Consider the following 8,633-nt stretch of genomic DNA (forward strand, 5'->3'; position numbering starts at 1 on the left):
GCTAACATGAAAACACACACATTGGTTGTAACTTTCAAATCTTCAATGGTCCAGTAAAAAATATGCCAAGGTTCTCAGAAGCAACTATTTGTTATAGAAAGACTACAAACTCTGAATCACTTGTGTTGGAATTAAAACCATTTTATTTAACAGATCCATATTGTCCGTTTTCTGTTGAAGTGGTTGCTAGGCAAACAAATTGAGTCGTGAGAAGACTTGAGCTTAACAAAACGGCATGTTTTTGATTTACAATGACCGTGTCTTTATAAAATGAAAGGAGAGTAAAATGCCATAATAAACAACGTACTAACCTCGAAACATCAAACCAATACTTCAAGCAACAGTTTGATATTTCTCGGTATGATCTCACTCTATTAATAAGTGTTTATTATTGTCATAATATTTCACGAAATAAATCGTATCTGCGTCTATATTTGCCTGTGGGCTATCCAAGCAAACAAACTTCAATCTTAGTCAATATGTATCCATTACTTTCCATTTTGTTAAGTGCAATTGTAACTATACAAGGCTACAACTAAAACTAGAAAATGCATTTCCTGAAGGAAATACCAGTGCATGAAATGCAAAAGTTAGGAAAGGAAGAAGAAAAGAAAGAAGAGTGAAAGAAGGAAAGAAGAAAGGAAAGAAGAGTGGAAGAAGGAAAGAAGAAAGGATAGAAGAGTGAAGAAAGGAGAGAAGAGAGGATGAAGGAAAGAAGAGTGAAAGACGGAAAGAAGAAAAGAAAGAAGAGTGAAGAAAGGAAAGAGGAGTGGAAGAAGAAAAGAAAGAAGAGTGAAGAAAGGAAAGAAGAGTGAAAGAAGGAAATAATAGTTGAAGGAAAGAAGAAAAGGAAAGAGTGAAAGAAGGAAAGAAGAAAGGAGAGTGAAGGAAAGAAAAGTGAAAGAAGGAAAGAAGAGTGGAAGAAGGAAAGAAGAGTGAAAGAGAAAAAGAGTGAAAATATTGAAAAAAGGAGATAAAAATGGAGTGAAGAAGAGAGATTGAGTGTGAGAGAAAGTAGACTGAGAGGGATAGAGAGAAAGATGGAGAGATGGAGAGAAAAAAAGTAGAGAATGGAAGGTGTCTTAATGTTCCTACACTGTAAAAAAAAAAAGAAAAGTTGGGTGAACTCAAAATTTTAAGGCAACAAACTTCAGTAAAATTTTAAGGCAACAAACTTCAGTAAAATTTTAAGTTTTGCTTTTGAGTTTGCTCAACTCTGAATTCTGATTTTGGTCAACTCAAGAGTAAGTTCTACTAACTCATAATTTTACATTGTAATAACATTTAATCCTTACTTGTGCCAACTCTCCCCTAAGTTGTACTTACTTATTATTTAACATTGTAATAACTTTTAATCCTTACTTCTGCTAACTCTCCCCTAAATTGTACTAACTTATTATTTAACGTTGTAATAACTTTTAATCCTCACTTCAGCTAACTGTCCTGTAAATTGTAGTAATTTATAATTTTACATTGTAATGAGTTCTTATACAGAATTCACTTTAAATGGGTTTAGTTAGTATAGCAGAATAATTTAAGAGGAATTTAAAATCGCACACTGCAATAGTTTATAATGTAACTCAACTTTATAATTTATAACCAGGAACTTCTAATCAAATGTATAGATAATTACAGACGCAACATATACATTCAAAACATTTGTTTTATTTATACTGTATCAAATCCCTTCCAAAAGGGGCAAGTAAATGCAAACTATCGAGACCATGTAACATGTTTCAGAAAAACCAACCAAAAAAAAAATGTTTCAGAAAAAACTAAACAAAATAAGATGCAAAATAAATGTAAAGTGGGAGATCGAGATACACAACAGTTGATTAATTAACATGGAGTTGGATGGACAGAAGGGAACAATTCCAGATCCAAGTAAATGTAAAGTGGGAGATCGAGAATACACAACAGTTGATTAATTAACATGGTGTTGGATGGACAGAAGGGAACAATTCCAGATCCAACACTTTACTTCACTGAAGAAGTTTGTTTTTTAGGGATCTGACCGTTGCAGAGAGGTCCGACCCCAGTTCCATTATGACCTTTTGGACAGTTTCAAAGGTGTATTTCAAATCCTTTGGGTAACTAAGGTTTAATGTATAGATCAGTCCAACAAGGTAGGCAAATGCAGTTGGCAGGTAAGGGAGATCTTGGAGGACAATCTCTTCTTCCAACACAAGAGCAACATTCCTGACACTTTTAGAGACTGCTCTGCTATCATCCTCCAACACAGTGAGGATACCCACAATGAGGCCTTTCGTCTGTCCCTCTTCTGGGTCAGTGTCCTTGTGTTGACAGACAGAAAACACCAAAACATGAATTGCAAGACATTAGTAATTAAAATACTGTGAATCAGAATAAGCTCTTAATCTAAAATAACTCAAAATATTGTATAAACATTTTTTTCCCAAATAGAATTAATTATGAGTTTGACATATTAACTATTTCCATCCCATACACCACAATCAAAAATGTAACCCTCATACACACATCATATGACATCAATTAGGCTACATCAAGTCAAGGGCAGGACAGTGAAACTACAGAAGACACTCTGGACATGGTTAGGGAACCAGGAGGACAGAGAGGTTATGGTTGAAGACAACGTTAAATGCAGCACTATAAATACAGTATAATAACATATTTACAATTTCTATTCATAGCCACTCACAGTTCCTGAAGAGCTTCTCCTGACTCTCACGGAGATACAAGGGAAGGTCCTTTAAAGCTGCAGTTTGTCTATGTGCAGTGATGTCAGATGTCTGAAACAAGAGTTGCATGAAACATTACAAGATGTAATTGACATATAAGAAGTAGAGTAAACATGCAGGCAGCTGTCCTTTTCAATATCCAAAATGATTGCTACGATTACGATTGCTCACTGTGAAGGTATATCCACTGGAGGTGCTTTTTGTGTCACTGACAGGCTCATATCATTATCAGTGTCTGACAACATTATGAAAAGGCTCCCCACAGAGCAATGTCTTTTTGTTTTTAAGATTACAATACCCTTTGTTTAACAAGAAAAAGTCGCTATCACCTCGATTTGAAAACTGAATCAAAAACGTCTAAAAATGACCCATATATTCCACAATTCACACTACATGGACAAAGATGTAAACAGTGTTGTTGGACTGATCATTAACTTCACTGGAGCAATTCCAAGAACGCGATTGGATAACAACGACAAAACGTCACGATTATCGGACCCAAAGTGTAGCTGCCCTCTCCATTTGCCTCGGGAATAAAGTTATCGATAACGACTTAATAAGCAATAACTGCAAGTGGCAACATTTTTTTGTCTAAACGTGAATACAAACGTAGAACATATTTACAAAAACATGGCTTCTCCATATCCAGGGAACGTTAAAATGCACGAAATCGCTCCTCGGCCCACCACCTATTAGGGGAAGCCAAGCTTTAAAGAAATCGCCACTGGTCGTAAGTGTGAACTAGCCAGGTAACAAACTACACACGATGGCAGACAATGCTAATATTTGTATGATGTACGCAAAAAATGAGCTCCCCCTCTTTGAAAGATCAGCAGCTGCCACTGGTGGGGCAGGCAGAACCGAGCAGCAACCTGTCGCTGGCCCCGCTCTCTCTCTGTCCCTACTAAACCAGCCTGCTCACCTGCTACCTGGAGCAGAGACGGAGCATGACTACCACTGTGTAGTAACACTACACTTCTGAAAGATGGCATAAAATGTCAGCTAATGTTGCAACCACAATTTTGAGTTAGCATTAATACCATAATGTCTTTTTTGTATCTGTAACAAGCTGGCAAACACGAATTAAAGCAGCACAACGGATCAATAGCTATACGCTAGCTATATGCTATCAGCTAAAACTGACGAAATCTCTTGAAATGTGCTGACTTTGACATTATTACAAACTAGTTATTCAACAACTGTCCTTACACAGTCAAGCAAGTGCAACACAAGACAAAGCAAGATGGCAAATAAGCTTACTAGTTCAGCAGACAGTGGAAAGTTGGGCGGCAAAACTACAAAACGAAGTTATGTGCCTATAGACCCTGCATAGCAATGGCGCGGATAAAATTCTCCATATTAAGAGTCATTGTAGCGCCCCAATTTTTTTCAAGCTGTTATTTTTAGGTTAAACTGATTATCCTAACCCTAATCATGACGTATAATTGTTGCATTGTGTTACTTTAACACAATAACAACAGTCAGAAGATAACATGCCTGTCCTGTTTGAATAGGTTGCCTGACTGATGCTAGCTTTCTCTAATGACTGAAAAGCTTTGTGTAAATGTCTAGGTCGCTTTCTCCATTAAACGACGTACAACATAGGCCTACTGCACAACACAACTCAGAATAAAATTCGCGCATCATTTTAATTTAATTAAAGGTTGATTTAAAACGTACCTGTTTGGACTCCAGCAAGAGGCAGCAGCACAGCCAGAATGAGACTTCAATTGTAAAGTGCCAACGGACAGTTGGCTATTTGGCGCAGCTGTCAGTAAAGCACAGGTGCAAGCCAGTTTAAAGACCCTATTATGACGTCATAATGGCCCAATGTAAGTCAATGGGAAAATTTCGATTCGTTTTTATTTAATATCTTAAAAAGTATAAAGTTTAGAAAAGTGAAAAATACATAGCATAAGTGTCGTTTACAAGACCTACGCGACAAAGTTTGAATGAAGTTTCTACGTTAAGCGGTTCGGGCTGAATTAATCGCAGAAAAAGGTAACAAGAATAAGAACTAGAAAATGCATTTCCTGAAGGAAATACCAGTGCATGAAATGCAAAAGTTAGGAAAGGAAGAAGAAAAGAAAGAAGGTAAGAAGGAAATAAGAAAGGAAAGAAGAGTGGAAGAAGGAAAGAAGAAAGGAAAGAAGAGTGAAGAAAGGAGAGAAGAGAGGATGAAGGAAAGAAGAGTGAAAGAAGGAAAGAAGAAAAGAAAGAAGAGTGAAGAAAGGAAAGAAGAGTGGAAGAAGAAAAGAAAGAAGAGTGAAGAAAGGAAAGAAGAGTGAAATAAGGAAAGAAGAAAGGAAAGAAGAGTTAAGAAAGGAGAGAAGAGAGGATGAAGGAAAGAAGAGTGAAAGAAGGAAAGAAGAAAAGAAAGAAGAGTGAAGAAAGGAAAGAAGAGTGGAGAAAGGAAAGAAGAGTGGAAGAAGAAAAGAAAGAAGAGTGAAGAAAGGAAAGAAGAGTGAAAGAAGGAAATAGTAGTTGAAGAAGGAAAGAAGAAAGGAAAGAAGAGTGAAAGAAGGAAAGAAGAAAGGAGAGTGAAGAAAGGAAAGAAAAGTGAAAGAAGGAAAGAAGAGTGGAAGAAGGAAAGAAGAAAGGAAAGAAGAGTGGAAGAAGGAAAGAAGAGTGGAAGAGAAAAAGAGTGAAAATATTGAAAAAAGGAGATAAAAATGGAGTGAAGAAGAGAGATTTAGTGTGAGAGAAAGTAGACTGAGAGGGATAGAGAGAAAGATGGAGAGATGGAGAGAAAAAAAAGTAGAGAATGGAAGGTGTCTTAATGTTCCTAGTTACAGTTAAATTGAGATGGACAGAGAAGAGGTTCCTTTGATTTGGCGCAGCTGTCAGTGAAGCACAGGTGCAAGCCAGTTTAAAGACCCTATTATGATGTCATAATGGCCCAATGTAAGTCAATGGGAAAAATTTTAGATTCGTTTTTATTTAATATCTTAAAAAGTATAAAGTTTAGAAAAGTGAAAAATACATAGCATAAGTGTCCTTTACAAGACCTACGCGACAAAGTTTGAATGAAGTTTCTACGTTAAGCGGTTCGGGCTGAATTAATCGCAGAAAAAGGTAACAAGAACTAGAAAATGCATTTCCTGAAGGAAATACCAGTGCATGAAATGCAAAGGTTAAGAAAGGAAGAAGAAAAGAAAGAAGAGTGAAAGAAGGAAAGAAGAAAGGAAAGAAGAGTGTAAGAAGGAAAGAAGAGTGAAGAAAGGAAAGAAAAGTGGAAGAAGGAAAGAAGAGTGGATGAAGGAAAAAAGAAAGGCAAGAAGAGTGGAAGAAGGAAAGACAAAAGGAAAGAAGAGTGAAGAAAGGAGAGAAGAGTGGAAGAGGGAAAGAAGAAAGGAAAGAAGAGTGAAAGAAGGAAAGAAGAAAAGAAAGAAGAGTGAAGAAAGGAAAGAAGAGTGGAAGAAGGAAAGAAGAAAAGAAAGAAGAGTGAAATAATGAAAGAAGAAAGGAAAGAAGAGTGAAGGAAGGAAAGAAGAGTGGAAGAAGGAAATAAGGAAAGAAAGAAGAGTGAAAGAAGGAAAGAAGAAAGGAAAGAAGAGTGTAAGAAGGAAAGAAGAGTGAAGAAAGGAAAGAAAAGTGGAAGAAGGAAAGAAGAGTGGATGAAGGAAAAAAGAAAGGCAAGAAGAGTGGAAGAAGGAAAGAAAAATGGAAGAAGAAAATAAGAAAGGAAAGAAGAGTGGAAGAAGGAAAGAAGAGTGAACAAGAGTGGCTCTGGATGAAGAGATAAAGAGAGAGTGAAAATATTGAAAAAAGGAGATAAAAATGGAGTGAAGAAGAGAGATTGAGTGTGAGAGAAAGTTGACAGAGAGAAAGATGGAGAGAAAAAAAATAGAGAATGGATGGTGTCTTAATGTTCCTAGTTACAGTTAAATTGAGAGGGACAGAGAGAGAAGAGGTTCTTTGGATTTGGCACAGGTGTCAGTGAAGCATACTAAGGCAGAAGGCAGTAACTTCTATGTTAAAGCTCAGTGGTATGATAACAATGGAATAATGACCCTATTAATTAATCAGTAGTAATACTATTTCATTTATCACAATTACCAATACAATGATTATCACACACACACACACACACACACACACACACACACACACACCATTGAATTATCACATTAAGCACATAAAACAATGAACTTGAATTGTCACATGAAACACATAAAACATCTATGTCAGTCCATTGGGGGGTGTGTGTGTGTGTGTGAGAGAGAGAGAGAGAGAGAGAGAGAGAGAACGATAGAGAATGAGGCCCATTTTCCCCCTCCACATGCCCCCGCTCGCCAAGCGAAGTTACCCGATTTAGATGCACCTTTTTCGGACTAGCCACAGGCACTGGGTGGGGGAATAGCCCGATAGCTTAGCATATCTGCCATGCAATTCTAATGGTAATGCTACCTAGCTTGGTATGCTAACTGTCGGTAGCCTATACATCGTGAAATCAACCAAAATACTGATGTCACTGGCTTTAATTTGATAATGGCATGTTAGTAGTACATTTAATATCAGTACATTTGTTTAATTACAGTGCATGAAATGCCCTGTATTGTTATTCCTAGGCTTCTTCTTCTTATTCTTGTTACCTTTTTCTGCGATTAATTCAGCCCGAACCGCTTAACGTAGAAACTTCATTCAAACTTTGTCGCGTAGGTCTTGTAAAGGACACTTATGCTATGTATTTTTCACTTTTCTGAACTTTATACTTTTTAAGATATTAAATAAAAACGAATCTAAATTTTCCCATTGATTGGGCCATTATGACATCATAATAGGGTCTTTAAACTGGCTTGCACCTGTGCTTCACTGACAGCTGCACCAAATCAAAGGAACCTCTTCTCTGTCCCTCTCAATTTAACTGTAACTAGGAACATTAAGACACCTTCCATTCTCTACTTTTTTTTCTCTCCATCTTTCTCTCTATCCCTCTCAGTCTACTTTCTCTCTTCTTCACTCCATTTTTATCTCCTTTTTTCAATATTTTCACTCTCTTTTTCTCTTCCACTCTTCTTTCCTTCCTCCACTCTTCTTTCCTTCTTCCACTCTTCTTTCCTTCTTTCACTTTTCTTTCCTTTCTTCACTCTCCTTTCTTCTTTCCCTCTTCTTTCCTTTCTTCTTTCCTTCTTCAACTATTATTTCCTTCTTTCACTCTTCTTTCCTTTCTTCACTCTTCTTTCTTTTCTTCTTCCACTCTTCTTTTCTTTCTTCACTCTTCTTTCCTTCTTTCACTCTTCTTTCCTTCATCCTATCTTCTCTCCTTTCTTCACTCTTCTTTCCTTCTTCCACTCTTCTTTCCTTTCTTATTTCCTTCTTTCACTCTTCTTTCTTTTCTTCTTCCTTTCCTAACTTTTGCATTTCATGCACTGGTATTTCCTTCAGGAAATGCATTTTCTAGTTACTGCTGATATTTTACAAATACGTCAAAAACTCATTTTTGACCAAACTTGAAGTTACGGTCTTTTGCCTTAGCACGGCAGAGTAAAGCACAGGTGCAAGCCAGTTTAAAGACCCTATTATGATGTCATAATGGCCCAATGTAAGTCAATGGGAGAAATTTATATTCGTTTTTCTTTAACATCTTAAAAAGTATAAAGTTTAGAAAAGTGAAAAATACATAGCATAAGTGTCGTTTACAAGACCTACGCGACAAAGTTTGAATGAAGTTTCTACGTTAAGTGGTTCGGGCTGAATTAATCGCAGAAAAAGGTAACAAGAATAAGAAGAAGAAGAAGAAGAAGAAGAAGAAGAAGAAGAAGAAGAAGCCTAGGAATAACAATACAGGGCATTTCATGCACTGTAATAAGAAGAAGAAGCCTAGGAATAACAATACAGGGCATTTCATGCACTGTAACTAGAAAATGCATTTCCTGAAGGAAATACCAGTGCATGAAATGCAAATGTTAA

This window comes from Sprattus sprattus, assembly GCF_963457725.1.
Source record: "Sprattus sprattus genome assembly, chromosome: 3".
In the NCBI taxonomy this organism is placed as follows: Eukaryota; Metazoa; Chordata; class Actinopteri; order Clupeiformes; family Clupeidae; genus Sprattus; species Sprattus sprattus.